The following is an 11,573-nucleotide window of genomic DNA, read 5'->3' as shown; positions in this document are numbered from 1 at the left end:
GTTCTCTGGTTTCCATGGCCAGGAGCATCGCCCAGTCTGCACTTGCCCAGCCCTGACTCGGGTACACACTGTGTTCCAGCCTCGGTGCTGATGCTGCGGGTTTACCTGCATCACCCAAGGAGGTGATGGAGGGGAAGGGGGGGCTGCCCAGCTTCTCGTGAGAGCTTTGCTAGTCGAGCCCAGGATGTGAGTTGAAACCACACCTGGAAGAGACCCGAATCGTGAGGCTTTTTGTCCTACTAACCCCATTTTCTCTCAGAATACAGGGACATAATTTTCCCGTTGGGAAAATGGATTTTCTTTTAATAAAATTTAATCTTCTTTTCTCCCTTAACATGAAACATTTGCTGGAGTTCCTTCTCAAAACTACACGGCTGTAGGAAAGCAATCCACTCTGGAGTCTGACCTTTCTGGTGATAACAGTCCCCAAAGGTGTCCCGTCTAATTTCTGAATATGGAACCTTATTTGGCTCTTGCTTGACTCTGCAGATGTGATTAAGGTAATGATCCTGAGATGAGGAGATGATCCTGGAATAGCCAGGTGGACCCTAAATGCCATCCCAAAGGGCCTTGAAAGTGGAAGAGAGAGGGCAGAGTGGCTGGACATGAGAAGTGTTCTGCCCACCGTTGTTCGCTTTGATGATGGAGGTAGGGGCCACAAGCCAAGGAATGAGGGCGCCTCAGAAGCTGAAAGAAGCATGAAGATGGATACACCTCTTGAATGAAACAGCCCTGCCAACACCTTGATTTTAGCTCAGTGATATCATGTTGGCCTTCTGACTCACAGAATGGTAGGATAATAAATGTATATTGCTTTGAGCTCCTCCATTTGAGATAATTTGTTATTGCAGCAATAGGAAACGAATATAGGTAGATTCTTGCATTCTTCAGTTGATGAGAATCAGCCTTTTGTGCGGGAACTCTTCAGGCTTCTAGTGAATTAAGAAAAGGAAACTCTTCCTCTTGGAGCCAGCAGCCTCAAAGGGAGATGAAATTCCAACACCTGTGCACTGGGGCAGAGGGTGCATTTCATCACTGCCCATGCTTTTTGTTTACTGGAACAGGCCACTTCCCATAATGTTTAACTTGCAGAAGAGACCTCTGGTTTCGGAACCAGGCACATTCCCTTATCCTGACTCATGTCAGGGTGTGATCTCACCCATGCAATTCCCGGGAGACTGGTGGATTTTCTGGAGGGGGAGAGACATACTCCCAGAGCCAGTGACAAGCCTGAAGCCCATCATCCAGTGCCACTCCAGAAATTGTCCCCAGGATCTCCCAGGCTGTTGTCCACAAGTATTTTCACAGGTATCTTATTCTTACGGCCAACTAATCAGAGCATTGCATTCCCAGAGGCCATTCCTTTGGGCTGGCATGGCTGAGCCCTATTTCCCTGAGCCCCCAGTTACCTCCCCCAGCATCCCACCCTCCACCAAGTGGCAAGGTTCAACCTCTTGCACACTCCTGCCCTCACTGCATCTCCTTCCTGGCTGGGACTCTGCCTCTTTTCTCTCTCTCCAGCCTGCTGTCTGGCTTCAGGCTCTGGTCCTGTCATTAACAAATCTGTTCTCTTTGCTTCCAAAAGTCTCTTTCTAAAATGAACTTCTGTCTGTCCCTCTTACTTCCAGGCCAGTGGTTCCCCATTGCCTGCAGGAATATTCTAACTCTGTGGAGTTATTTATAAGGTTTTCTACAAACTTACATCCGCTCATGCCTGCAGCTCACCATTGCTGCCCCAACTCCAGCATTAATGTCCGATCCTGGGGAGCTCTTAACGCGCTCCTGAAGTTATCATATTTTCTTACTTTGCATCATTGCCCTCAATGATCTTTCACCTGAAACGCAGTAGATCCCCCACCCTAATGTATCTTGTTGAAAGTGTGGATGTTCTCCACCCTCAGGTTTCTATCTCCTGTAGGGAGCAGTGGCTGGTCTTTTGCAGCTGGGTGAGAACTTTCTTTGTGGTGCTCACAGGAGATTTCTGTCAGAGCTCTGTCATCGCTTGGGTAACACAACCGCAATCTCAGCTGTGAATCAAACAGACTCTGTCTCTTCATCTGTGAATTCCTCGGGGTGGAACTGGTAACGTATTTATCCTGGTCTCCCCAGTGGCTTACACAATCTCTGGCATACAGCAAATGCTCCGTAAATGTTCACCAAATAAATAAGACCAAAAATAGGTCAATGAAAGTCCATCTGAACCCCTCTCTGAGCCTCAGTTCCCGGGTCACTTCTGTTGGGGAGGGCATGGCCCGAGGGACCCACTGAGGTAATCCTGCAGGCCTGGCAAGCATTCTCACTCCTCAGAACTCAAGTCTTTCCCAACAAGCAAACAGAGGTGTAAACAGTTCTTCCAAACTTTTTTTTTTTCATTTAAAAGTGGGTTAGCTCATCATTTTTATGTGACGTGTGGGAGTTGGAGTTTATAAACTATCAGGACATTACAAACTTCAAACATTTCCATGGCCATACACTTTTGATATTTGTCTTCTTTTAAAAATGACTTGACTTAAAAGGACTAATCCCTTTTTACTATGAGAATGAAGAAGTGAAGGCCAAAGTTCAGGTTCCATTTGCTGTGATAATAATCTTGTGTTCTGGTCTTAGTAGCATTTTAAATGTTATTTTATCTTTTTGTTTTTTAACCCACACTTGAGGTAGCAGCTGATGCTCTTAATTAGAGCAAAGCCTGGGAGGGTAGAGGAGGAAACTGGCCTGCTAAGATGTCTCCCAGAAACTTGAGATGGGGGATTCGCTGAGAAGGGGGTCAGCTGCAGAGCAGGTCTGGTGGGTCTGGGGTCTCTGAGATCACTGAAGGGGTCCGTTCCCTCCCAGTGGGTTCAGGCCTGCCTCCACCTTCTCACAGCATCCTGGGGATGTGGGTCCCCCATCACCTGCTCTGGTGGCTGAGTGCAGCTCTGGACAGAGAAGAAATGCTAACACATATATATGATATCGAAAAAAAAAAAAGGTTCTGATGAACCTAAGGGCAGGACAGGAGTAAAGATGCAGACATAGAGAATGGACTTGAGGACACGGGGAGGGGAAGGGTAAGCTGGGACTAAGTGAGAGAGTGGCATGGGCTTATATATACTACCGAATGTAAAATAGATAGCTAGTGGGAAGCAGCCACATAGCACAGGGAGATCAGCTCGGTGCTTTGTGACCACCTAGAGGGGTGGGATAGGGAGGGTGGGAGGGAGGGAGACCCAAGAGGGAGGGGATATGTGGATATATGTATACGTAGAGCTGATTCACTTTGTGATACAGCAGAAACTAACACACCATTGTAAAGCAATTATACTCCAATAAAGATGTTAAAAAACATAATAAAAGCCCCCAGATGTGACTGAATTTCTATCTCCAAGCACATCCAGTGCAACCAATGTGAGTGGAGAGCCGAGACCATGAACAGAAGGATGAGCAGCATCCCACTCAAGCCTTTGGGTCCACGTTGCTACATCCATTCACAGGCTAAGAGGTCGAGGCTCTGGGGGGACCCAAAACTTCTCCAAACGCAAACCAAGCTGGACAAGTGACTGGAGCTCAAATCCTGATGGTCAGACCGCAAAGTGACTGGCTGTTCCATGCTGCACAAAAGGGAAATTATACACTAGGGAAATATCAGGGACGGTGCCTGCTTCGTCACCCATGTATGAGTCAGAACCCAAATGTAGTCTGGAAAAAGAAGACAAGATGCATTAAGGGGACCTCTGGGCTCAGAGACCCGACAGGGTTGGATGAGCAGGCCAAGGGTCATGTGCTCTGTGCTGGCATGATGGAATGTGTTGGTTTGGCAGCTGTCACAGGTGATGGTTAATGTCATGTGTCAACGTGGCCAGGCCATGGTGACCAGCTGCTTGGTCAAACACCAGTCCGGATATGGCTGTAGAGGTATTTCGCAGACTTGATTAACATTTACCATCAGTGGACTTTAAGTAAAGCAGATTACCTTCCATAATGTGGATGGGCCTCACCCATTCAGTCAAAGGTCTTATGAACAAAGACTGAAGTTTCCCAAAGAAGGAATTCCATCTCAAGACTGCAGCAGAGAAAACTGTCCTAGCTTCCACTCCACCAGACTGCCCTGGATACTTCCTCTTTGCCCATCCCCACAATCACAAGCCAGTTCCATAAAATAAACGTCTTCTTCCTCTCTCTGCGTATATACATATACATATATATATATGATCACCATCTTCATCGTAGGAATATGCATAACTGAGAAATAAAACAGATAAATGTAAAAGTATACATTATCCTAAGAGGTATCAAGGGAAGAAAACAGGATGTTGCTGTAGAGAAGGACAGGAGGGTACAGGATTTAGATGGGGCCATCTTGGACAGCTTCTCAGAAGAGCCGACTCCAAGTGGAGATGTGAACAATGCAGAGGTGCCACCTGAATCAAGAGGTGGAGAGAGCAGAGGACCAGTGGGAGATGAATTCAGGCACTGAAAGGGGATCTGTACTGAGACTCCTGAAGGAGGTCAGGTCTGGGAGAACATCAGAGTGAAGAATGGAAGAACAAGGGCACGGGTGTTTTGTGGGAGCCAACCAGGTGCCAGGCACTTGGGGAAGCCCTGTACATGAATTGTAATATTAATTTACTCCTTGCAAATTCAGATGGGCTTTACTTATAATCCCACTTTATACATGGGGAAATTTGCCCCAAATCTCACAGCCAGCTTTTATTCAAACTCAATCTTGCTCAGTTCCAAGGCTTTTTTCCCCACTGTGTTGCCCACATGCAGGACACAACTAAATGCATTTTTATATTTGAATCAGCTGCTGGCTTTGTTTACAGTTAGGTTTGCAACTCAACTGTGATGCTCCAAGAGCAGATCTTCTCTTATTTCTGCCTGTAAGTTCCCAGATATCTCAATACAGAGTCATTTTCTGCACAGGCCAAACTGACATTCACTGTTACATTAGTCTGAGTTGATGGCTAGGAGACGACAGAGCAGTGCACCCCAGGGCTCCAAGTGGCTCTGACCCTGGGGGCTCAGGTCACACGCCCTCTGCATCTGTCTTCATCTAGTAGTGTTTGCAGCAGCCTCTGTCTCCACACCTCCTGCCTCTCCTCTCCTCTCCCCAGCTCACCTCTCTGCTGGTGTCTGAGAGGGGTCTTTCCTTATAAAATATCTGCTCTTGGTTAAAACATTGCCAGGGCTGCCCATTACCAACGTGAGCCAGTCTACTCCTTTTCCTGCCATTCAAAGCCCTTCCTAACCTCCTCTCAGATGATCCTGCAAATGGGTCTACCTCGCTGCGTTCAACTTACTTCTCAGACTCACCAGCTCTTTCATCAACATGCCCTTTCTTGTAGGTCTCCATGAGTTTACAGTGTTCCATTCACATACAATGGATCTCTCCCCTCCTCTGCCCTCCATTTCCCTTCCTTCTCCTCTCCCTCCTCCTTCCCTTCCCTTGAGCCCTCCCCTCCTTTCCTCTCCTCTCCCCTCACTTTCTCTGTCTTCTCTGCCTAGACGACCACTTTGCTGATCATCTGCAGCAGCCATAGTTCATCCCTTTATATTCTATCAACTGTGTATCCACAACTGTGGCCTAATGCTTCTCATAATGTAGTGAAATTATTATTTGGTGCATGTGGGTCTCCAGTTATGAGTTCTGAAACAGCTGTGTAGTCCCATCACAGTGTAGACACTGTGATGAATGTTTGCTTTGAGTTTCAGCTTGGCGTTTTCCTTTGTGCACCATGAAAGACTCTGGGCTCATCACTTCTCTTCTCTGGAGATCTATGTTCTTAAATAAAAAAGCAGTGTCATAGGAAGAATGATTTCCACGATCTGCTGCCGTGTTGACAGGCTGGGTCACCACCCCTTTGTCACTCCCTTCTTGGTCAACCACGTTTGGAGAGCTCACTGTATTTTGGAAACACCTTTAACATTCCTGAGAAAGATGGAAGTTGAGGGAGGGGGATTAAAAGAGTCCCCAGAAGCAGCAGAGCTTTGGAACCATCAACACTGAATTCACATCTGTTGCTCATGAAAGAGAGAATGTAAAGTGCAGTGCTGGCTGACTACAGAGTGTGGAGAGCTACTTTGTAACCTGTTTGGATTTGGGTTATATGAATCCAGCTGGCCAAAGGCTTCCTAGGGTTCACCTGTTGGGTTTATAGATGAGGAGGAAAGTGCCAGCATGAAGAAAGTCTATCTGAGTGTCTTGCTGCTCCACCCAGTCTGGACCTGTCAGGCTCAGCTCCTCCACATATCTGAAGAAGAACCTCTATCACTGGTGTCCATGGGCTACGTCTCTACATTTTCAGTTTTGTTTCATTTTTTAATTTACATCATAATATGATAGAGCCTGAAGGTGCTATACTAGTAACCAGCACAACCTCTTAATTTCAGACAGAAAGAAAATGAAGCCCAAGAGAAAATATGCCATTCCCCGAATCACACATCAACTGATGGGGCAGAAACCACTTCCATAGGAAATTGGATGCCTCCCCTGGAGCCAGTGCTTATTTTGCTACTCCGTCCTCTCTCTTCTTCGCTTGAAATTCAAGAGTTTTCATAGTATTTTTTTACAATTACTAAAAACTCTTCTGGCTGCGGTGAATGCTGTATCTGAATCAGAAAGTTGCAGGGCCAATGTTCTCTTGCCCATTGGCATGGACCCGGGCTTGAGTGGGGGTAGGCTGTCTACCTGGAGAGCCTCGGGTCCCGCTGCTGTGACCTTCAGGGCCTTTGTGGCCAATGGGTGAATGAGTGGCCCTGGCAGCCACATTTTAGAGACATTTTTCTAAGCCTTGTTAGTAATTCTCTTACGGGAATATGATATGCTTATAATTCCAAGAAGGTTGAAAACATGACCTCCTCAATTGGAGTACTTTTCTTTTCTGTGTCTGGCATACAAACAAAGCATGACTAGGAAAGAGAAGAGTTATGTTTTATTTCTCACCCTGATCTGACCTGGAATTGGAACAGAGTGTTGGGGAGGGGGGAGGGGTGTCTAACTCGTTTCAAATACCCTAAGTGATTTAGTGAAGTTACTGCATTAGAAATGGTAATAATAATATTAAAGATATCTACAACTGAAAAAAAACACATTTCAACATGAGCGCTTGTGTGTTACATAACTTTATCCACTCTAAAATGCAATGTTTGGACTTGACTTTTACAGACTTAGAGAAAACACAGTGACATTTCAGGAGATTGGGCCCTGGCATCATAAACTAAAGTAGGTGTCAGAGATCAGGCAAAATAGCTGGTCCAACAGCAAGCACTTACCCAACACTGCTGATTCTTTTGGCTTGTTTCTGGAAGGTTTTCTCTTTTTCATCTATTTCCTCAGGGATGTTTCAAAGAAATTGAAAGGAAACCTTTTTTAACCGTAAGAGCTAAGAGATGGGAGGGGGATTTAAAATTTATTTTAATTAATTCTGATGAAAAATTCTACTCTGAAATCTTACTTTTTATCTCTAGAAAGTGTATGGCACCAAATCCTATGAGTTTAAAAAATGCTGTGTAGTGCTCCTTGGAATCTAAGTCCTAAGAGAGTCAATTGTGAATTTTCTCCAGTGGGAGAGCAGGGCTTCCCAAACTTCTGTCAGCATTCCCAGAAGATTTCACCCCTGGGCGGCTCTGTGTGTGTGTGTGTGTGTGTGTGTGTGTGTGTGTGTGTGCACTCAACTAAAGATTAAAATTATGTTAGAAAGGAAGATTATAATTTTAAAAACACCTTCAATCTCAATTGACATGATTATTTTGTTGGATACATCTGAACAAGGAATTTAAATTTCTCTTTCTGACAATATTGCAAACTTGATGTTACCAATATGCCTTTTCAAGGAGAATTTTAAAACATATGTATTCAAGAAGAAAGTAAATTATGACAGAAGAAACATCTAAGATGCAAAAAGGAATGGAGAAAATATTACAAGCATGCAATTATGCATAAAAGTAAAAACTAGCATGTAATACAGTAAATATTTATTACTTAAATTTATAAGTTATATCATTATTTATAATATTTTATAACAATACTATTTTATAATTATTAATATTTTATTATTATAAAAGATATTGACTAGATAAGCTAAATAAATGTTGACTACCTAAAATCACAATATTTATGATAGTTTATAATCTGTAGAGTTAGTTAGGAAATAACATGAATCTAAAACACTAGTCTAGTGTAAGCCATAAATCAAGAGAGGGATAATTGCAATTAAGTATCAGAGGCCTTGTATTGTTTGGGGAAAAGATAAATATATTCTCTAATTAGACTTTGTTAAGTTAATCATGCATATTAAAATGTCTAGTGTATGCAAACAGAAAAAAACAACTTTCAAAATTACTAGATAGAAAGCAAGGAAAGTGAAAATTTTAAAGAATGTATACAAGGAAGAAAAACAAAGTAACAAGGTAAATGTAAATGTAAACTTAAATATAACTGTATTCCCAATAAATGTAAATGACTCAAATTTTCTAGTTGAAGAAAAAGATAGTCTCTATTTTAAAAAGGTGTGGGGAGGAAACAAAGAAAACAAAGAAAGTTTGAAAGTAAAATAATGAAACTATTGTAGTGAAGAAGATTAACAGTATGTAGTAACAGAACTGTCACAAAATAAATTCCTTAAATATTCTAAAATTTTGCTGAATTTTGAGAAAGGACTGATGCACATACCGAAGCTCACTTTCATGGGCTCACACATTTTAGATTAAAAAAAAAATCAGGTGATCAAGCGGTTAAGTCTATCTCGTTCAAAACTGTGGAAGCAAAACATATAGAATAGAAGTTCTAGTAATCCTTTTCCTTAATGTGTGTCAGAGACCTCAGTGTTACTGAATCATGTGTACAAAGTTTTGGTGTTTTAAAGACTGATAAAACACAAAAATAGCTTAAATAGGTAGAAAACATATGCAAAAATTTTAAGTGAAATATTAGTAAGCCAAATCCAGCAATGTATTAACAGATGTTACATCTTAAGAAAGTTGGAATTATTCTAGAGTTGCAACGTTGCTTCACTTTTAGAAAACGCATCAATAGAATCCATGCTTTTAAAAGAATAAAGGAGAAAATCCATGTGCTTGTCTCAAAAGAGTAAACAAAAGTATTACAAAATATAATTTTTGAAAATATTATTTATTATAGCTACACTTAATACTTAAAAGGATGGACATCAAAAACTAGCAAACCTATACGTATAAAATTATAATTTATTGAAAGAAAGTAAGGGAAACCTAGGTGAAAAGAAGGAGACAGGTTTTCATGAAGATCCAGTGTTAGAAGGCAGGCACATTTCCACAGTGACTTATGGATTCAAGGTATCCCAATCAAATTCCCAACAAGAAGTTTTGTAGAACCCGATGAGTTGATTCTAATTATTTTATGAAGTCCTAATTAATATTAGAAGTGAAGAATTATCTTCTCAAATATTAAGGTTCATGTTAAAAGCATAAGTATAGAACAAATATACCCGTAGAACAGAATAGTTTGCAAAGAGACCCAAGCATATTTTGAAAATAAATATGTGACAGAAGTGACATTCAGACTAGGGGGGAATTGGAATGAGGAACATGGTGATACTGGAGAATTTTTTCTACTGCTTCAAAAAAATTACTTAATAGATTAAATTCCTAAATAAGGATGTTACAGCTTTAAAACTTTTAGAAGAAAACATAGGGAAATTCTTTTATGACTTTCAGGAGGAAAAAGAAGACATAAAAAATGTCTTTGTTTTTTTCAAGACAAGACATAAAAATGGTAATTAATAAGGAAAAAGACTTATTGACTTAATTATATAAAATTAAAGAACGTAAATCTAACATAAACACTGGTTCTGTTGTTAAGCTCAACAGGTGGTATATTGGTGTCTGTTTATTAATATTTAAATGGGGATGTGTAGTTTATATGTATTATATATGGTTTATATATTATATATATATATATATAGTGTGTGTATTTCATAATAAAATAAAATAGAGAAAAATTAATAGTAAATTGAAGTTAATTGGAGAATGAATACATAGGAGAAAGGGGAACTGAACACATAGTGGTAGCCCAGCCCAATCATGAAACTCAACCAAAGGCAAACCGGCAGTCCAACAAAATCTGGTTCATTTATTACCTGATAAATGGTGTACCTGGTATTATTATTATCAGGCAGTGAGGGAGGCTGCACACTTGAGGGAATGTGATTTCCCACCAAACAAAGACCAGCATAGAGCTGTTACAGGATTTGTGGGAAGCTGGGGCTTAGGTGAAATTTGAAGGACGTAGGGTAGGCTTAAAGCAGATCAGGGCTCCTTTCCAAGTACTCAGCATCAGGTCTGCACTGCAAAGTGGACCCAGGGCCCTGCTGCCTTGGAAACTGCAAAGGAAAGAGACTTGGAATGTGGTGATTAGAAATCCCTTATCTGAAGCCCTGCACCAGGGCTGGGGATTGAGATGGCTTCTATGTGTCAACATGACTTATACCCTCCAGACAAGAAGGAGTTTCATTCTTACTGATAGGATTTCAAACAGCCAGACTTCCATGATTTGGGAGAATGACATTCCTCAGTGAGTAGGAAAGCAACAGTCACTCAGAGAAGGGGGTTGTTAGGACACAGCGTGGGTTTGGGAGAAATATTTCTTCTTGCTAAATTTTCCGCTGGATTTTCCTGCGTGTCTTATTCAAGCCTGATGAACATCTGGACAGATTTGTACAGTTCAACCTAATGCTTACTTCCACAGTAGAAAGAAAGAAGGGGCAATGCATATCTGATAGGAAATGCAGATGGAGAAGTTAAAGATAACTAGGAAAAAAAAGGATAACTAGGGATGCACATTTTCAATGAGAATTTTGTATAAGTAAAGAAAACATTTCTCAAAGGATCACACTGAATCCTAGGAGATTAAACAAGATCATATCCACACCTAGACACCCTAGAGTGGGACTTGGCACAGTCAAAAACAATGAGAAAAACTCCAAATCTTCCAGAGGGAAGGAAAACTTGTGGGAAAATGATGGTGTTCAAAATGAGATCAGACTTCTCATCAGTAAAAGCAAATGCCACACGATGTGATTACTATCTCAAGAGCGCCCAGGGAAAATAACTAATGGTATCTTACCGAACTAAAATTCAGGTGTGGGATGAAATAGGGGCATCTCCTCTCCACAACATCTGGTGTTATTACATCTCTGCAGACCTTCAGTGAAATAAGTATTGAGTCATATTTCAGTAGGAAGCAAAGTAAATCCACAAGGCGTAAAATATAAGACACAATGAACTCCCAGATGTGCTTCAAGCTGCCTTCATGAAGCTGGTGACCAGTGGAGAGAAACACAGAAAGGCAAAAGTAAAAAAGAAAATAATTTTATATTTAATTATAGGACAGCTTACTAACAATCTGTTTTATTTTGAAGTACCTGTAGGGCCTGTGAGATATGGATGAATGAAACCGGTATGCTGTATATTTAAAGCAAAACAACCATAGTAACAATAAACTAGAAATCAGAAATTCTTATTTCCATTGAAAATGATTCCATAGTTATGAGTACCATCTGATTTTCCTATGTCATGTTTGCACCTCTGGTTTGAAGTTCTTTGGTAGACTCATG

Source organism: Neophocaena asiaeorientalis, unplaced genomic scaffold (genome assembly GCF_003031525.2).
Source record: "Neophocaena asiaeorientalis asiaeorientalis breed wild unplaced genomic scaffold, Neophocaena_asiaeorientalis_V1.1 scaffold137, whole genome shotgun sequence".
In the NCBI taxonomy this organism is placed as follows: domain Eukaryota; kingdom Metazoa; phylum Chordata; class Mammalia; order Artiodactyla; family Phocoenidae; genus Neophocaena; species Neophocaena asiaeorientalis.
The sequence above is the reverse complement of the archived record's forward strand: the minus strand, read 5'-3'. Positions refer to the sequence as shown.